Source organism: Trichosurus vulpecula, chromosome 2, assembly GCF_011100635.1.
Source record: "Trichosurus vulpecula isolate mTriVul1 chromosome 2, mTriVul1.pri, whole genome shotgun sequence".
Taxonomy (NCBI): domain Eukaryota; kingdom Metazoa; phylum Chordata; class Mammalia; order Diprotodontia; family Phalangeridae; genus Trichosurus; species Trichosurus vulpecula.
The window spans coordinates 320,987,061-321,008,356 of NC_050574.1; the positions used below are offsets into that span (position 1 = coordinate 320,987,061).

Below are 21,296 nucleotides of genomic sequence, written 5' to 3' on the forward strand. Positions count from 1 at the left end.
TTAAAGTTTGGCAATGATGCAGTCCAACTGTCTCTTTCCTTCACACCGTGGAAAATTGCTCATGTCACAATGTGTTGAAGGGCAATGCTCCCCAACCATTCTGGTTTGATAACAGTACATGTCTGGATATGATTCTTTGTTTTAAGGACAAATTCACTGTAAAGCATCCAGAACGCATCCAGAATAGTTGAAGGATGCAATGGCAGTACTTGCTTGTCCTTCACACTTAAAGTAATGCCCTGTTCATTCCAAATGTGCTGTCTGCATAAAATACCCAGTAGCCGAGTTTTTCCTATATTAATGTAATAATAGTCTTTGCTTGTGAAGTCTGTACTTCTACAAGGCAAATTAAATCTGTCCATGATTCCTGACAGCTGCTGGCATATGTTGTCTGCAGACATCAGGACATGAAGTTGTCATAACATCACTGAACTGACTTGTGATTGGTTTAAAACCATGGTAAGTGTTCAGCACTGTCAGATGATCTCCATCTATGTGGGCAAACCTCATCTTGGCTTCATCTGCTGCTTTCTTGTCCTCTGTGGGGCTAACAAAACACTGTGAGACTGACAACATAGCAGAAATAGATAGGACTTCTTTAGAACAGTTGTAGTCACAACTTGCAATAACCATTTTAGCAAGCTATGGTTCCAATGGAAATTCTGCCATCATGGATCCCAATTCAGTCAAGTCTCCATTGTCATTTAAAGCAGCAAGATAATTCAAAAGCTCTAGGGCTTTCATCAGTTTCAGGAGTTGGTGGATCAATAAAATCAAGTGTACCAACTCATCTATACCAAGTTGCTTCAACTATCACACTACCGAACCTAGACTAGACCTCAAAATTTCAGGGTAAGTATTGTTTTGAATTTCAGTTTTATAGGCTTTCTCAGTTTAAAATCTGAAACATTTTCCAGGCCTGGCATGACCAGCCTGACCAGCTTTGCTGGGCAGAAGCTTTGCTGATTGCTGTCACCAAAAGAGACTCCACTCTGATTCAAGAATTATATTCCTTTTGTTTTGCAAAATCCAGGGTCAATGACTGTATCAGTAAGGTAATAATAACAATGTAGATGATAATTGTCAAAATGCTTATGTGGTTCTGTATTGCAAAGTATACGAGACTCTCCACATAGGAGGAAGAAGAAGTAAACCATTTATTCAGGCACCAGAGAACCATATCCCACAAGTCATTTATCCAATCTATCAGAGCAGTAAAGCATTCAATATACACTATCACAACATGGTTTGACCCCCTGCTGGGGTCTTCTCAAACACAAACTCACAGTACAGCTAAGTCAGCCTGTTTGTTCTGTTCTAACTATCACCACAGCGGCCATTAGCAGCCATAATAACCCCTCGCTATCTGTCTCTCTCTCTCTCTCTCTCTCTCTCTCCCTCTCTCTCTCAGTATTTCCTGTGACATAACTTCCTTTTCCTGTCAGGAAGCTCCTCCTACCACGTGTGACTTAGGCTTCCTGTGACATAAGCGGGTCACATGGCCCATTAATGGGTGGGAAAGATCTTCAAAACTTTCATATAATGTATTTTATGTTCCCAAATGCATGGATTGAATTTATATTGAGTTGGGGTAGGGGCAGAAGGAGACTTCATTCTTTCCTCTGGATTATAGTCTAAGTTGCCTTTCTCAGGTATCTTGTCCTTGAAGTCTGCCAAGTTTGCAGGTTCCTCCTCTTGCTCTCTTCCAGCAGCCCCATCTGTCTGTAAAACTTTTGTTTTGAAGAACTTCAGTGTATATTGTGTTTGATGCAGCTGCTGCTGTGATGTGATGTCCCTAACTTTTCTCAAATGAATCATGCATCCTTGCTTCTTGCTAAGCTTGTGAAGTATTCTACGGAATGTCTCTAAGTCCTTAGAGTCTGTGAAGGATGCACACTGCCCCATGATAAGGAGATAGACGTCCTTAACCCCACCAGTTTTGTCTCGGAGACGAGAAGATGAAGCTTTTCTTGCTGAGAATTTTGAACCTGGCCCAAGGCTGCGAGAGCGCATAGTCTTCCCTCCTGCTCGTCTCCTTCCTGCTCCCAGAAGGAGGCACCTTCGGTATCGTGGGTGCACATGGTGTGGCTCGGCCGTGTAATTGCCCCACGTCTGGGCACCACATGTTGCGAGGTCCTCCGCCTCAACAACCAACTCGTGGGGGTCTGTTAGCCCCCCACACCCAGGCCTTTGCTCCATTTTGTTTTTTTGAAGAGGGATGCTCAAAAATTCTCTGTTGTCGTTGAAGTGGAAATGTGGAAAACGGAAGAGTGATTTTATTATCACCAACTTCTGCACCTAAATAATCATCTTCATGCCTTATTCTCCTGGGCTTCATCAATTTCCCCTTGTTCAGTAAAGAAAAGAACATCTCCTTCCTCCTTTTTAGACATGTGAATTTGTATTACAGTTTGATTGCTTCAAGGTAATCTCTCTCTGGTTTTAGGATATAAAAAATCTCAACAGAGTGATGCCTAAACAGAAAATCTGTAAACTTACCCTTATATTCCCAAATGGAGTTGAAGCTGCTTCTTTAGAATGTCACCCTAATGAGGAGTTTGGGGTGGATTAATACACTGTGGAAGTGATGTGTGGCCTGTGTGTATTGATTGAGCTGAATGTGTTGAGTGTGCTGAACACAATGCTTTTAGAGGTGGGCATAGCATTAGTAAAGGCACAACAATCCATTTCCTTCTCTTTCTGTCTTCCTCACTATCTCCTCTGTTACGTTCCCTGTCATGATCTTTCACTATCTTGGTCAAGATCTGGATTCTTCCGAGCCATCTCCCTGCCTTTCTTGCCGAAGGGATAATCTTCCCCTAGGTGCAACCAGTGCTGTTTGGACATGGTCGTGCTGAGATGGCAGCCATGGAAGAAAGAATTTTAAAAGATGGGTGAGGGAGCCAGGTGAGGGCCTGGCAGTGGCAGCAGCAGGGACCAGGATGATCACTTTACTCAGACAACAGCCTCCACTGTGCAGCTGGAATCAGAAAGTAAAATGTTGGTGGCAAGGAGAGGGCCCACACAACACGTGTCTTGGTGTGAGCACTGCCCCCCCCTCAAGAGATTTAAGGGTTTTTTTTATTATTTTATTATTACTAGAATTGTCATTTTCCCCTCTCAGATCCCCAGACAATATTGTAGCTTGTGAAAAAAAATCAACATTTTGACTTTCAGTATTTAACAAGCAAAAAGATTAGAGAAATAGAAGCATAGACTAGTGGATGGGACGCTAGATGTCACGTCAAGAATTTGTTGTTGTTGTTTATTCAGCTCCCACTCTTCATTAGTCCATGGACTATATCTTGCCAGGCCCTTCTATCCTCCACTATCTCTTAAGGTCTGTTAAGTTCATGTTCATTGTTTCCATGATACTACATATCTATCTCATCCTCCATGGTTCTCTTTTCCTTTTGCCTTCAATCTTTCTCAACATCAGGGTCTTATCCAATGAGTCCTGTCTTCTTATTATGTGGCCAAAATATTTAAGCTTCACCTTCAGAATCTGGCCTTCCAAGTGAAGAGCCTGAATTAATTTCTTTAAGTATTGACTGCTTTGACCTCCTTGCTGTCCAAGGGACGCTTAAGTCTTCTCTAGCCCCACAATCTCATAGCCATACATTGCTACTGGAAAAACCATAGCTTTGACTATACAGACCTTTGTTGGCAAGGTGATTCTGCTTTCTAGTATGCTGTCCAGATTTGCCATAGCTTTATTGCCAAACAGCAAGTATGTTTTAATTTCATGGCTACAGTCACAATCTGCAGTGATCTTTGAGTCCAAGAATATAAAATCTGACAATGCTTCCATTTCTCTAAGAAGTGATGGGACCAGCTGGTGTTTTTGTTTGTTGTTGTTGTTTATCTTGATGTCAGCTTCAAGCCAGCTTTTATACTTTCCTCTTTCACCCTCATCAAGAGACTTCTTAATTCTTCAGTTTCCTCTTACTTGCTTTTCCAAATCCTTTTTGAGCTCTTCCATGGTCTGAGACCAGTTCATGTTTTTCTTGGAGGCTTTTGATGTAGGCTCTTTGACTTTGTGGACTTCTTCTATCTGTATGTTTTGGTCATCTTTGTCACCAAAGAAAGATTCCAAAGTCTGAGTCTGAATCTGAGTCCTTTTTCGCTGCCTCTTCATGTTCCCAGCCAACTACTTGACCCTTGAGCATTTTGTCAGTATATGACTGCTTGCAGAGTAGAGAGTACTTTGTCCCAAGCTTAAGGGGCTGTGCTGCTGTTTTCAGAGCTATTTCTACACAGCAAACTCTGCTACAGCAGGGCTGCTCCTCCCCCAAGAACTGCCAACCCAGACCTTGACCCAGATCTTAAGCAGGCTCTGCACTCCTGCTCTGATCTGCCACTTAATTCTTCCCACAGGGTGGGCCTGGGGCCAGAAGCAACCGCAGCTGGGGCTCTGGAAGCAGCCCTAGAGCTGCACCACTTCCTCTCCCCCCGGGCTAGGGCAGACAGCATACTCCTTTCACTCTAGCAGTTTTTCCACTAACCTTCTCTGTTGTCTTTGGTGTTTGTGGGTTGAGAAGTCTGGTAACTGCCACAGGTCAATGATTGAGGGCCCTATGGCCTGTTCTGCCCGGCTCCTGGTCTGGTTGGTCCTGGCATAGCCCACGCTGGGCTGCCCTCTGATCTCAGCACCATGCAAGAGATCCTTCCCGGTGACCATCCAGGCTTTCCTGGGCTGGAACCCTGCTTCCCTCTGCTATTTTGTGGGTTCTGCAGCAGTACAGTTTGTTCAGAGCCTTTTTGTACAGGTGCTTGGAGGGACCTGGGGGAGAGCTTAAACTAGTCCCTGCTTTCCAGCTGCCATCTTGGCTCTACCCCCCCCCCCCCCAATTCTTCAGTTTCCCATCAGAGTGGTATCATCTATGTATCTGAGATTGTTGATGTTTCTTCTGGCAACCTTAATTAATCTTAATTCTGCTTTTGATTCATCCAACCTGGCATTTCATATGATGTATTCTGTACATAAGTTAAATAGATAAGGTGACAATATACAGCCTTGTAATATTCTGTTTCCAATCTTAAACCAATCAGTTGCTTCTTGGCCTACATACAGTTTCCTCAGGAGACAAGTAAAATGATCTGGTACTCCCATCTCTTTGAGGACTTGCTACATTTTGCTGTGATCCGCACAGTCAAAAGTTTTAGCGTGGTCTGCAAAGCAGAAATAGATCTTTCTGGAACTCCCTTGTTTTCTCCATAATCTCGTCATTGTTGCCAATTTGGTCTCTAGTTCCTCTGCCTCTTTGAAAAGCAGCCTGATCTTCTAGTAATTCTCAGTTCACATATTGCTGAAGTCTAGCTTGCAGAATCTTAAGCATAACCTTGCTGCATGTGAAATGAGTGCAATTGTTCAGTAATTTGAACATTCTTTGGCATTGTCCTTCTTTAGGATTGGGATATAAACTTATCTTTTCCAATCCAGTAACCACTGCTAAATTTTCTGAATTTGCTGGCATGTTGAGTATAGCACTTTAACAGCATCATCTTTTAGGGTTTTAAATAATTCAGCTAGAATTCCATCACATCCACTAGCCTTATTGTAAGCAATGCTTCCTAAGGCCTATTTGACTTCATCCTCCAGGATGTCTGGATGTCTCCAGGATATTACTATTTAGATCAGTAACCACATAATCGTGGTTATTGGTGATGTTAAGATCTTTCTTGTATAGTTATTTCATGTATTCTTTCTACCTCTTCTTAATTTCTTCTACTTCTGTTAAATCCCTACCATTTTCGTCCTTTATCATGCCCTTTTTGCATGAAACTTTCCCTTGGCATCTCTAATTTTCTTGAAGAGATATTTTGTCTTTCCCGTTCTATTGTTTTCTTTATTTCTTATCTCTCCTTGCTATTCTCTGGAATTCTGCGTTCAATTGGTATATCCTTCCCTTTCTCCTTTCCCTTTCCTTCTTTCCTCAGCTATCTGTAAAACCTCATCAGACAACCATTTTGCTTTCTTGCTCTTCTTTTTCTTTGAGATATTTGTTTTGCTTGCTGCCTCCTATACAAGGTTGCAAACCTCTGTCCATAGTTATTCATGCACTCTACCAGATCTAATCACTTAAATTTATTCAACACCTCCACTTCATATTCATGAGCACTTGGGTTCAAATACTGCTTCATATACTTACTGGCTATATAACTCTGGGCAGCTAAGTGGCACAGTGGATAGAGCACTGGCCTTGAATCAGGAGGACTCATCTTCATGTGATCAAATCCAGCCTCAGAAATTTACTAGTTGTGTGACCCTGGGTAAATCACTTAACCCTGCTTGCCTCAGTTTCCTCATCTGTAAAATGAGGTGGAGAAGGCAACGGCAAACTACTCCAGTATCTTTGCCAAGAAAACCCCAAATGGGGTCATAAAGAGTTGGACATGACTGAACAACAACAACATATGACTCTGGTCAAGTCACATAGGGACTCTTTTTGTTTGTGTCCTCATCTATAAAATGAGGGTGTTGGACTCAATGTCTTTTTAAGGTCCTTTCTAGCTTTAAATCTATGACTTATGATCCTCTGAAGTATTTTCCCTACTAAATATCCACAGAAGCCTGCAATGAGAAGTTAAATATACATGTAAGAGTCATTCCATGGTCACAGTCATAGTTGTGAATTCCGAAGTGGTAGGTTTCCCCTATGGGTTGAAATGATAGCTTTTGCACATTGATTACATTTACATTAATTGCCCAACAGCATGAAATCACTGATATTCCCTGATGTGTTCCTGTTAGGGGCCGAGTTAGAGCCGAGCCCTGCCCTCCTCGGACCTCCACGCCCAGGGCCTGCTGAGATAAACTCAGGGCTCTGAGATATGGGTGGAGCCAGGAGGAGGGGTCTGGCCTTTGTTGCCTCTGTAGCAATTCCAGGTCTTTGCCCGGACCTGCTTGAGCACATGGCACTTCCAGCTCTCTGTCTGGGCTTGCCAGAGCACATGGAACTTCCAGTTCTTTGTCTGGACTGCTTGCCCACAGGGAGCTTCGGGTTAGCTCAGGAAGAGAAGGGGAGGAGAGTAGGCCGAACCAGGGCAGCCCTAATGCCTATGTAACCAAAGATATAAAAATGCTGCTTGCTGAAATAATAAATGGAGTTATTCACCACCTTCGGCTCCTGCCCCATACATTGTCCTCAAGATTAGGCCCTTTGCTAGGCAAAGGCCTGAGTGTGGGGGGCTAACAGACCCCCACGAGTTGGTTGTTGAGGCAGAGGACCTCGAAACATGTTCCCTCTAACTGAAGGCTTTAGAACATTCATCAATTATATTTAAGCAACTTATCTCTAGTATGAATTTTCTTATGAGCCTTATAAGTTTGCTTCTGTCCAAAGGACTTTCCACATTCATTACATTCAAAGGATCTCTCTCCAGTATGGGTTCTCTCATGTTCAAAAGCTTTTCCACATTCATTGCATGTATAGAACTTCTCTCCAATGTGAATTCTCTGATGAACAACAAAAGGTTCTCTTAGGTTGAAGTCTTTCCCACATTCATTCACTTACAACATTTCTCCTGAATATGAATTTTCTGATATATATGAAAATACCCCTAGCTTCTGAAGGTTTTCCCAGTCATTACATGCATAATGTTTCTCTCCATGTCCTTATGTACACTAAATCCTCCCCTTTCTCCAAAAGCTTTTTCACATTCACTACATTTAAAAGGTTTCTCTCCAGTATGATTTCTTCTAAGTGTGTTAAGTTGTTCCATAACTTGGAAAGCTTTCCCACATTCGTTATATTCAAAGGGCTTCTCTCCAGTATGAATCATTTTGTGTTTTTCAAGGTTTGCCTTCTGACAAAAAGTTTTCTCACAATCAATACACTCATGGAGATTCTTTCCAGTATGAATTTTCTGGTGACAAACAAAGGATGTTTTGCCAGTAAACTCTTTCCCACAGTCATTATGTTTACATGGTATCTCTGTGTGAATTCTCTTGTGTTTCTTGAGGCCTTTCCCCTGACTGAAAGCCTTCCCACAGTCATCACACACACACACATACACACACACACACACACACGTGTGTGTGTGTGTGTATACATATGTATGTGTCTATATATGTATACATATATATACATATATGTATATGTATACATACATATATATATACATATACATATATATATAGCTTCTCTCCTGTATGAATTCCTTCATGCTGAATAAGGACGTAATTGTCAGTGAAAGCTTTTCTACATTGATTACATGTATATGGCTTTTCTCCAGTATAAATTCTCTGATGTTTACTAAAGTTTCCAAACTGTCTGAAAACTTTGCCACATCCATTACATTCAAGGGTTTCTCCCCAGTGTGAATTCTCTGGTGTTCATTAAGGTGTTTATATTGGCTGAAAGCTTTTCCACATTCATTACATGTAAAAGGTTTCTGTTCAGCATGAATTATTTGGTGTTGTTTAAGATGTCTTTTTTGGCTAAAGCCTTTCCCACATTGATTACACTTATAGGCCTTTTCTCCAGTATGGATTCTTTGGTGTTTAACCAGGGATGAATCAATGCTGAAAGCTTTTCTGCACTCATGACACACACAGAGTTTCTCTCTAGTATAAATTCTCTGATGTTGAATAAGATGCACCTTATGCCTGTAGGCTTTTGCAATTCATTACATTTAAAAGGCTTCTCTCCAGTATGGATTCTCTGATGTGCAATAAGGCAGAGGCTACTGTGGAAGGTTTTCTCAATTGACTACACATACACACACACACACACAAACACACACACATGTGTTACAAAATTACAAATTTTCTTCCCTGAAGAGTTCCTGCTATGGTCACTTATGCCTGACAATTGTTTGAAGCTCTTTCCAAGTGTGTCATGTTGATGGTGCCGTATTCCTGTTATGGTTTTTTGTCTGTTCTCTCTCTACATGCCAGGAGTTCAGGAACAAAAAACCAAAATTCTCATTAACCACCAAGGACCTTACTTTCTAAGTCAAACAAACTAAGGCAGTGTGTGGTAGCTACCAAGTGAATGGAACAGACAATAATAGTTATAGGGCAGAGAATGGAAATAATAAAAAGAAGCTCCTTACATCTATCATCTCATTCAATTCTCACATAAATTCCTTTGACAGAATCCAAGAATTATACTCATTTTACATGTGGATTCCTATGTCAGTGTCTAACAAGCCAACTGGTTGTTTCTCTTGGTTGTTAGCACCATCAAATGCAAGGAAATGAATAATAGCTAACATTTATATAATATTTCCTACGTGCTAGACACCATGCTAAGTGCTTCACCACTGTTATCTAATTTGATCCTCACAACAATGCTGTGAGGTAGGTGCTATTACTATCCACATTTTACAGATGAGGAAACTGAAGTAAACAGGTTAAAATGACTTAGAGTCACACAGCTAGTAAGTATCTAGGTCTGGATTTGAACTCAGATCTGCCTGACAAGACCAGGCCCAGTACCTGCACCACTTAAATGAAATGCTCTTCTATGTCATCAGTATTAGAAAACACAACCCACATGTGATGGGTATCTATATGCAACACACACACACACACACACACACACACACACACACACACTGAATGATTCTTAAATCAGACAAAACCAACAAGAGAGGTTCGGGTGGCCTGGGACTTGCAGCTTCACCTAGGAGGGCAGTACTAGGAGTTGGCAGGCAGAGAATAGTCTTTACCATCATGCTTCTCTCCTGAATCCGTTCCTTGGAACCAAATATGAGGCTCTAGATACTGTACCATCTGTGTTCCCAAGAGCAGTGGAACAAGTAATATGGTCACCACACCTAGTAGCAGCTCAGCACCAGATATATCATCATTCTCATGGGGATCTCAGTATATGATCTCAGTTGAAAGGGAACTTAGCAGTCAAGGCTAACCTGTACCTGACAAAGAATCCTGCTACAAAATCTCTGGCAAAGTGGTGCACAATTTTCATCTGATGTGAAATACACAACCTACTAAGGCCATCCATTCCACTTTGAGAGAGCTCCCACTGCTAAGGAGTCTTTCCTTATGTGGAATTGAAATCTGTGTCTTACAGCCTCTACCTGGTTGCACGTAACCAAGCAGAACAAGCCAAATCTCTCTTCCATGCAATGATTTAGTAATGTTTAGTTGTCTGGCAATAAGTGGGTTCCTTCTTTATTTCTTGCACTTGGCCCCAATCTCTTATTGTCTTACTGTTTGCATTTGAAACAGAGATATGTGCAAAGCAGCCTCTGGGTCTTTATCTGAGGTAAGATCTTATAATCAAAGTTGGTGCCAGAGACTGGAATCATTATGGAAAATTTTTTTTAATTTATTGAATCTGCAGGCCATTCTGAGTCTCTCCTGTCTGCTAGCAAGTCTTCTGTCTCCTAGGTCTGCACTTCAGGGAGCCAGATCTCCTTTGATCTGTTCTCAACAGAGACCAAGAGTCCACAGTGTTAACCAACTATAGCAACTAAGAGACACAGACCAGCCTAGCCCACATTCCAGAGGTCACAACAGTGCAATTTAGGTATTTGCCACTGAGGCACACAGGGCTGCAGTATAGATTTCATTATGGGATGAAGGGAGATAGAGGGGGTGGGGAAAGGCAGTGTAAATTCAATGGTCCATGCCAGTGTTACTGGAGGGGAAGAGAAGTGTGGTGCTGTTCCCTTGACTTGGTGCTGAAGTTGTTCCCTGGGTCATTGGTTTTGGAGCTTTTAAAATAAAAAAGTCACTAGCTGACAGGTCAGGAAGACCAGAGCCTTCACACTGTTCCATGGTTAAAAGAGTGGTTTCCCTGTCCTCTGCCAAATTTTAGCAGCTTTCATTCATCAATTCTTGGAGTTCCTGGTTAAATCAGATTCCAAACTCTCTAGGCTGCAGATAGAAAAATTTCTCACTATAGGGAGGGTGAAAGTTAATTAGGGAGAGCTCGAGAAGCTGGCAGAAAATTATCAGCTTCCTCAGTATATATTGACATTTCCCAGAGAGGTTTGATTTGTGCATGAGGGCCAGGTGGCAGTAATTCCAGTAAGTTCCCATCAGCTGTTCTGCTTGAGACATCATGCCTCCCCCAGGTTAAGATCATCACCTGAATCCTTGTCATCTTATAGATTGATTCAATATTGATAATCAACATCTCAGCATCCTCAGTTACATCTTCCTCCTGATTAGAGGATGAGGAGCAAGGTAGTACAGTAGATAGAGTGTCGAGCCTGAAGGCAGGAAGACTCATCTCCCTAAGTCCAAATATGGCCTCAGACACTTACTAGCTGTGTCACTTAGCCCTGTTTTCTCATCTGTAAAATGAGCTGGAGAAGGAAATGGCAAACTACTCCAGTATCTTTGCCAAGAAAACCCTAAATGTGTTGACAAAGAGTTGGACATGACTGAAAACAACTGAAATGACTAGAAGGCTGGAGGGCAAAGCAATGAACTTCTTCCGACCAACCTCCCTCCCACTTTATAGCAAGGGCTCAGACTTTTCCGGGTAAACAATTCTGGTTTCACTTCAACTCCATCAAGTTGGCAAAGACAACAGGTGGAAACTGTTAATGCTGAAGGGGCTGTGGGAAGACAGACAGATGGATAAACTATTGTTGGGGCTCTGAATTCTTCCAGTATTTCTGAAAATGCTTTTGGAATTCTCCAAGAAAAATCACTGACCTGTTCATTTCCTGTGAGCCAGTTCTCTCGCTGCCTGGCATGTAAACCAAAGAGGTCCATAAGAAGAGGAATGCCCAATAGATCACAAAATATCCAGAGCAGCATTGTTAGTTGTAGCAAAACAACAACTGACAGAAAATGGATGACTATCAGTTGAGGAATGGATAAAAATTATGGTATATAAATATTATGGAATACCATGAGGGGATAATAACATAAAGAATTTAGAAAAATACAGGTAATTGTATGAACTTGTACAAAGTGAAGAAAGCAGAACCAAGACAATAATATACAAAGTGATTATAATAATATAAACAATAGCATTAAAAAGCAATCAGATTCTGATGTTCCATACTGAAAGTAATCTCAGTCCTTAGAGATTTTGTTGCTCAGTCATGTCTGACTTTGTGGTTTTTTTGGCAAAGATACTGGAGTGGTTTTCCATTTCTTTCTCCAATGGATCACCTTTTGTCAGGCAAATAGAGATTAAATGACTTACTCAGGGTTACACAGCTAGAAAATGTCTGAGGCTAGATTTGAACTCAGGTCTTCTGGATTGTAGACCTAATGTTCTATCCACTGAGCCACCAGTTGCCTCATTAGTCTTAGAGAACTGATACGGAAATTCACTTTATCTGTGTAGAAAAGTGGGGTCTTTGGGTGCAGAGTATGGTGTACACTGAGAGATAGTGGCTGTGTAAGTAGCTTTGTATAAATTTGTGTGTGTGTGTGTGTGTGTGTGTGTGTGTGTCTGTGTGTGTTACATTACAAGGAAAGGTTTGGTATAAGGGAAGTAACTGTGATGTAAAAGCAAGGAAATAAAAAATAACAAACAGAAAACAAAGATGCCATCTGTTCTCATTATAAAAATATACAGTTCCTACCTGTTTCCTTCTTTCTCTCTCTATGCTCTCCAGCTATCATGCTGCACTGATACAAAGGAAGCACATGGAAATTTAAAGCACTAATTCTTTTTTTAATTAAAGCTTTTTTTCATATAGCAAAAATTTTCCTTAAAGCACTAATTACTGAGGCCATTTCATCTGACCTAGAGAAATCCTGCCCTCCACTGTCTCCTCTTTTTTGCTCAGACCTTCTTTGCTGGGAAGCCCCTGCTATGATTCTGGAAGGGCCTAGCACTCTAGCGATAGAATCCAATTAACGCACAGGGACTGTGATGCTAATCATGACTGAAGATCTTCCCCAGCCATTAATCCCTTAATAGGCCTCAGGTGGAGCTAGTTTAGGGAAGCTTGATTAGGCTGGGCTTGTTTGTAGGAAGACCCACACCCTTTTGCTAACTAAATGTTAAGTCCCAGGTCCACACCTTTTTGCTGATTAAGTGTGAAGCCTTCGAGCCCTAAGAAGGCTACCCTGTAGGTAGTCATTAAGCTCAGAGAGAACTGGAAGGGTTGAGAGACAGAACTACAGAGACAGAGAGACAGAGCTACAGAGATGGAGAGAGAGAGAACTGCAAGGGCTCTCAGAACTGGGGGAAGAGAGGACACAAGCAAACAGACAGCTAGGGTTTGTGAGTGAGTGTTTATGGGAAGGCCCTAGCAGAGGAGAAGGTTACAGAATGGCTTGGCTCCTTGATGTGATATTCTGTTTTAATTTCCTTGCTGTTACATTGAAGTAGACTTACTGGTTTTGGGATACGATTGTTGCTATGTCGAATTAGAATTATTGGTTTTGGGATTTGATCCTCTGGTGTCTGAATAAATGTTTTACTTCTTCTGCCTGTATAGAGAGTCTCTTACATTTTGCAATACCAGACTATACAGGCATATTCATGGTCACCATTGATATCATGAATCTTGCCTTACTGATACAGGGACATAGAGTAGAGATGGCCCCATGGTTTTCATGATAAAACTGAAAGAACTCCAGGAGTTTCAGAAGTCAAAGTCTGGATTCCCCACTTTGTTCTATCTCCCATATTTGTTTCTCTGGAAGAGCAAAATTTTGCTAAAACAATGACTTAAAGGTCAGTAAATAGCTTAGCCTATTTAAAGAATGCCCTTCACCTCAGACAGGAGATTGTGTTCCATTCAATAAGCCTTTACTAAGTTGGCTGTGTTTATCACTATGCTTGATACTGTGGGGGAGAGAGAAGAGTACACTGGTCCTACCCTTTAGGAACTCTCAGTTGAATGAAGAAGATAAAACCTATAAACACATTAAAAAGAAAAATACAAAACTAGATAAAACTAAATGCCAAGTCATGTGGTTCAGACAATAGTTGTTCTGGAAGTTTAGAGACAAGAGAGGGCTGTCATGAAAGGCTTCATGAATGATGTGGAGCTTCAGGTGAGATTTGAGATGGGATCAATGAAAGGATGGGAAATAGATGAAGAAGAGTGGGTATGACATTCTAGCCAAGGCAAAACAACAAGCATGTATTAAGTGCTCACTATGCGCCAGGCACTATTCTAAGCACTGGAGATACAAATATGGGCAAAAAGATAGACAAGTCCTGCTCTCAAGGAGCTTAAGTTCTAAATAGAACTATTTTAGAAAAAGAAATCCAACAGGCAATAAATGAGGTTCCTGACAAAAAAGCACCAGGGCTGGGCAGATTTACAAGTGAATTCTATCAAACATTTAAAGATCAACTAATTTCAATATTAAATAAATTGTTGGGAATAATAAGCAAAGAAGAAATCCTACCAAACTCCTTTTATGAAAAAAATATGATGCTGATACCTAAACCAGGAAGAGTAAAAACAGAGAAAGAAAATTATAGATGAATTTCATTAATGAATATGAATACAAAAACCCTAAACAAAATACTAGTTAAAAGATTACAACAATATATTACAAAGATTATACATTATGACCAAGTGGGATTTATACTAGGAATAAAAGGATGGTTTACCATAAGGAAAACTAATAACACAATTGATTATATCAATCATAAAGCTTTTGATAAAGTACAACATTCATTTCTATTAAAGACACTTGAAAGTGCTATCAATAATAAAGGTTTTGATAAACTATAACATTTGTTTCTTTTAAAGACACTTGAAAGTACAGGTATAAATGAATTTTTTCTTAAGCTGATAAAAAGAATTTATCTAAAACCTTCAGCAAGCATTATCTGTAATGAGGATAAGCTAGAAGAAGCCTTCCCAGTAAGGGATGCCCACAGTAACAATATTATTCAATATTGTATTGGAAATCCTAGCAATAGCAATGAGAGAAGAAAAGGAAATGGAAGGAGTCAGAATAGGGAATGTGGTAATAAAACTATCTCTTTTTGCAGATGATATGATAATATACTTGGGAAATCCCAAAGACTCAACTAAAAAGTTAGTTGAAACAATTAATAATTTTGGAAAATAGCAGTATATAAAGTAAATCCACATAAATCATTCTGTGTATCACAAACAAAACCCTGGAAGAAAAGACAGTAAGATACCCCATTTAAAGTAGCTCTAGGGGGGCGGAGACAAGGTGGTGGCTGGAAAGCATGGACTTGCGTGAGCTTCCCCCACCCAGGTCCCTCCAAAAACCTATAAAAAATGGCTCTGAACAAATTCTAGAGCTGCAGAACCCATGGAATAGCAGAGGGAAGCAGGGCTCCAGCCCAGGACAGCCCAGATGGTCACCAGGTAAGGTCTATCTCACAGGGATCTGGGAGTGGAGCCTAGCAGAGCCCAGCGTGGGCTGTGCCTGGACTGACCAGACTGGGAGCCAGGCAGAACAGGCCTTAGCGCCCTGAATCAGTGAGCTGCGGCAGTCACCAGACTTCTCAAACCAAAAACACCAAAGACAACAGAGAAGGTTAGTGGAAAAAACTGTGGGGGGAAAGAGTGAAAGGAGTTCGAGGTTCAGCCACTGCCCCAGGGGCGGTGGAGGTGGTGCAGCTCTGAGGACAGAACTACAGTTGCAGTTGCTTCCAGGCCCAGGCCCACCTGGTGGGAGGAATTAAGTGGCAGATCCCAGTGGGAGTGCAGAGCCTGCTTAAGATCTGAGTGCTGTTCAGGTTGGCAGTTCTTGGGGGAGGAGGAGCACTGGTGTGGCAGAACTTGCTGTGTAGAAATAGCTCTGAAAACAACAGTGCAACCCCTCAAGCTTGGGACAAAGTGCTCTCTACTCTACAAGCAGTCATACCCCAAAGAAAAACTCAATGGTCAAATAGTTGGCTGGGAACATGGCCAGGCAGTGAAAACGGACTCAGATTCAGTCTCAGACTTTGGAATCTTTCTTTGGTGACAAAGAAGACCAAAATATACAGCCAGAAGAAGTCAACAAAGTCAAAGAGCCTACATCAAAAGCCTCCAAGAAGAACATGAATTGGTCCCAGGCCATGGAAGAGCTCAAAAAGGATTTGGAAAAGCAAGTTAGAGAAGTAGAGGAAAAATTGGGAAGAGAAATGAGAGTGATGTGAGAAAACCATGAAAAACAAGTCAATGTTTGGCTAAAGGAGACCCAAAAAAATACTGAAGAAAATAACACCTTAAAAAATAGACTAACTCAAATGGCAAAAGACCTCCAAAAAGCCAATGAGGAGAAGAATGCCTTGAGAGGCAGAATTAGCCAAATGGAAAAGGAGGTCTAAAAGACCACTGAAGAAAATATTACCTTAATAATGCAAGTGGAAGCTAGCGACTTGATGAGAAATCAAGATATTATAAAACAGAACCAAAGGAATGAAAAAAATGGAAGACAATGTGAAATATGAGAAAAACCACTGACCTGAAAAATAGATCCAGGAGAGATAATTTAAAAATTATTGGACTACCTGAAAGTCATGATAAAAAAAGAGCCTAGATATCATCTTTCAAGAAATTATCAAGGCGAACTGCCCTGATATTATAGAGCCAGAGGGTAAAATAGAAATTGAAAGAATCCACCGATCGCCTCCTGAAAAAGATCCCAAAAAGAAAATTCCTAGGAATATTGTCACCAAATTCCAGAGCTCCCAGATCAAGGAGCAAATACTGTAAGCAGCCAGAAAGAAAAAATTTGAGTATTGTGGAAACACAATCATAATAACCAAAGATCTAGCAGCTTCTACATTGAGGGATCAAAGGGCTTGGAATATGATATTCTAGAGGTCAATGGAGCTAGGATTAAAACCAAGAATCACCTGCCCAGCAAAACTGAGTATCATGCTCCAAGGCAAAATATGGATTTTCAATAAAATAGAGGACTTTCAATCTTTCTCAGTGAAAAGACCAGAGCTGAATAGAAAATTTGACTTTCAAACATAAGAATCAAGAGAAGCATGAAAATGTAATCAAGAGAAATCATAACGGACTTACTAAAGTGGAACTGTTTTGTTTATATTCCTACATGGAAAGATGATGTGTATAATTCATGAGACCTCAGTATTAGGGTAGCTGAAAGGAATATATATATATATATATATATATATATATAATGTATATAGACAGAAGGCACAGGGTGAGTTGAATATGAAGGGATGATATCTAAAAAAATATAAAATCAAATTAAGGGATGAGAGAGGAATATATTGAGAGAGGGAGAAAGGGAGAGATAGAATGGGGTAAATTATCTCACATAAAAGTGGCAAGAAAAAGCAGTTCTGTAGGAAGGGAAGAGGAGGCAGGTGGGGGGGAATGAGTGAATCTTGCTGTCATCAGATTTGTCCTGAGGAGGGAATACCATACTATCTTACCCCACAGGAAAGAAGGAGGAAGGAGAAAAAAAAGGGGGGGGATGATAGAAGGGAGGGCAGATAGGGGAGGAGGTAATCAAAAGCAAACATTTTTGAAAAGGGACAGGGTCAAGGGAGAAAAATGGATAAAGAGGGATGGGATTGGAAGGAGCAAAGTATAGTTAGTCTTTCACAACATAAGTATTGTGGAAGGGTTTTGCATAATGATACATGTGTGGCCTATATTGAGTTGCTTGCCTTCTATGTGTCAGGCAGTGTGCTAAGCTCTAGGGATAAAAGTATGCCCGATCAAGAAAGTTCCTGCCTTTGTGGAACTTATATTCTAATAGGGAACTATAACACATGAAGGAGAGCTAGAAAGGGGGTGGAGGGAGGCATTATGATATGAGCTCACCAGGGAGTGGTGTGGGGCCCTGGTTCTTAGCAAAATAAGGCGAAAGCTTACCTATGAGAGCCTGGTGTCCCTGGGCCAAGTCTAACATCATGGTGGAGGGGAGATGGGGATGATGGGTGGAGTGGAAAGGTAGAGTATCAATATATGACAAGTGATCAACTAGCCTTTATTTGAAGACCTCTACCTAGGAAGACCCCACTGCCTCCTGAGGCAGCCTAATACATTTAGAGTTATTCTAATGGGTAAGCTGTAATTAGAAGCAGGGTGCATAGTGGCTGGAGAGCCAGCCTCAAGGTCAGGAAGACCTGGGTTCAAGTCCTACTTCTGATACATACTGGCTATGTGGCTCTGGACAAGTCATTTAACCTCACAATGCTATAGGCCACTCTAAGAATATAAAAAGTAGAGAAGATGCTGACCAGAATCAAGAGAATGAGTTTCTTCACCTGAGAACTTTCTATATGAGGGAAATCAGAGGTTCATTCCCATTGTAATTATTAGGATGTATTTTCTTGCAACAAACCTAAATCTATATATCTGTAATTTTTCCTAGTTCTGCTTACTGAGGAAAAACAGAACAAGTCACCTTTTCCCAAGATCAAATGTAAGCTACTTGAGGGCAAGGACTACTTAATTTTTGTCTTTATCTAGATTCTAGGATAATATCTAGGATAATTCCTGACACATAGTAGGTGCTTAATAAATGTTGTTGATGGATTGATTCTTCTACAGTAAGTTATCATCTAGCCTTGGCCCATCCAAAATACAGCCCGCGGGCCACATGTGGCATGCAGTATGATTTTATGCAGCCTGCCTGTGGGTTTTAATTTTCAAAAGCGAAAAAAAATAATAGTTTGCATGGAATACATATTAGATTTTTAATTCCATCACTAATAAATATCTCCTTGATGTTAATTTTCTTTGGTGTTTTTAAGCAGTATTATGGGCAGAACATATCGCATGGAGCTTTCAATCGATCTGTGGGATGCCTTCTGTCAGTATGAAGCAGACTAGTCAGTAGGCACCTACCTTTATACTACTGTGTTGTCGCTTTGTTGTTTTGTGTTTGCTTCCGTGCTTTACACCTTTGCCTGTCGTGCGTTCCCCCACTTTCTATTAGTATACTGTAATTTTTATTCTGGATGCAGCCCTTGAATGATTATTTTATTTTAATGTAGCCCTAAGATAACCTCAGATTGGACAGCTCTGATCTAGCCTTTGCTTGAAGACTAGTGAGGTGATGCTCTTTAACACAGATGATAAAGAGCTATACCCTTATATCATACCAAAATCTGCCTCTTTGAAAATTCTACCTATTGCTTGTGATTCTTTCTGGGGCCAATCAGAGTAAATTGAATCTCTCTTCTATTCGACAACCCTTCAAATCCTAAAGGACAGTCATAATGCTCCCCCATCCCCTGAGAATTCTCCAGACTTAACTTTTCCAGTACTTAACTTTTTGACTTACTCTGGGGATCTGGCTAGTACTCATCTTTTGGCTTTCCCCCTTCTGGGGGTGAGGATGGGCATCAGATTCCAAATTCATTTCAGGAGACATTTCTGCATTCTCCAATCACATTTTGTGAATTACATGCTCCTATCCCACTGGCCATGCCAATTGGTTCCTTACCTCAATATTTTACATTTAAGGTATCTTACAAAAATATATTGCATAAAGGCTTTAATCAAAATAAATCATAGTAGGCTAATATTGTCAGGATCCCCATGCCAAGACCGCCTCTCTCTTTTTACTATTAGGAGACGTAAGAATCAAGTTTTTGTTTCCACAGAAATCATACAAACATAATTTATGAAACCTAAGGAGTCATGCTTATGGCTAATTGATTGCAGAAGAAAGCAGTGGGGGCGGGGAGGGGATGCTGATTAAACATTTCACTCATCAGGGTATAACCACCTATTAATCAGTGTATCTAAAAGCAGACTCCCCTTTTCTTTCTTCTCTGAGAATGCCTTTTTCCTGAGTAAAAAAACTGCCAGGCCAGGTGAAGCTCCATTAAGAATGAGGTCCATTAACTCAAGATGTTGTTTTAGATAATGGAATTTTTCTTATGGATATCCTGGGCTGAATCCTCAACTGACACTTTTTGTCAATTCTCTTTGCAATTGCGAAAAAAAAAACCTTTCTCATGCTATGGAGATCATAAATCTGAATGATGCCAACATCCAGAGAGAGAGAGAGGATTATTCTAAAACATATAAAGAAAAATACAGTGTCAAAATCGGGGGAAATGGGAAATGTAAATGAAGGGTGAAGGCTCTGGGGGTGGGAAGGGCTGAGGTTAGGTGTTTTTGGATAGGTTGTAAACTCTGTAGTACCTAATCGATTGGGGAATCAGGGGAGGGATTTACGTTCAGACACAGGGAATAAATTATTGTATTTTTGCATGGCAGAGTGTGCCTACTTTTTTTAAGATGCCTGGATCTTGCAAGACTGTAAATAAAATCATTTTTCCTGGCTTCACTAGTTTGTCCGCGAAGTTCTTGGTAAGATCTTTATTTCTTACAGATACATCCGGTTTTCCAGAGCTAAGGCCCAGCAAGCAAGCTGTGCCCTGAGCTTGGCGTAACAGCAATCCTTTGGACTCACCCTCTGGATGAATAGCAAAATCCCAGGATTGTTTCCTCACCAGCCTCAGGTGGTCCCCAAACTCGGACAAACACCCGTAGGAACCATGTTCCAGTCATGAAGCCCTGCTATGAATCAAACCTGGGTCATTGTTCCTGTTACCCCTCATTGTCATGGCTACAGCCCACTCATAGTCACTGCTATATCAATGGCCTCGCTAAAGTGGGTCTCCTCCTAGAGGGGGCCCTGGAACATGTGTCTAGTCTCTCTCCTCCAACAGAATAAAGAAGGCTTTTTACTTATTACCACTGTTAGTTATTTGGCTTAATTTTGTTTTTATTTCATTTCTTACAGTGGACTGTGGTTGGGATAATCTGTGTGAGTTCTTTGGCATTTTCAGAGTTAACAGAGGTTATATAACCTCTGTAACACTTTGGTCATTTATTTGGTCAATGCACCCAGACCTGTGAACTTTTCAGAACTCACATCAACCTCTCTAGGTACAGGGAAGGCAAAGACCTAGAGGTTCCCCTGGCTATTAGCTGGTAGTGAGCAAGGACTTTCACTCGGGACTTCTCACTAATAAAGCACTCAGCCTGATTAACATTTTAGTGACATTATTCAGGAACTCGCAGAGTTAAGGGAGGCAAAGGATCTCTCACAAAGATGAGATTAAGCTGAGTAAGCAAAGAGCCTCCAGACTTTGCATTTGCTTCCAGTTGGTTATGTTTCTACTCCCCAGTCTCCACTTCATTTTGTTATCATGTGCATACATTTAATTGTTTTTGTCTCAATACTAGACAAACCTGAGTGCTGTTTGTAAGCTACCTTGTTGTCTCAATCAGGTCAAGGCAAATGGAGAAGGGCACCCATAGACTGTTAAAAACTCAATCCCATTTCTCCAATCTCTCTCTAAATATATAAACTCAGTCTTTTTTTTTTAATCCCCTGTTCTGGCTTTCTTTGTCACTTGCACAAGCACAGGTAGATTTCCAGGCTGTGCTCATTCTGGGGATTCTGTGGTAGG

At 40.9% G+C, this 21,296-nt stretch overlaps 1 pseudogene; it reads right to left on the reverse strand.

The window, feature by feature from the left end:
- Positions 1–20,388, reverse strand: LOC118837100 (annotated as a pseudogene).
- Positions 20,389–21,296: the final 908 nt, after the last annotated feature.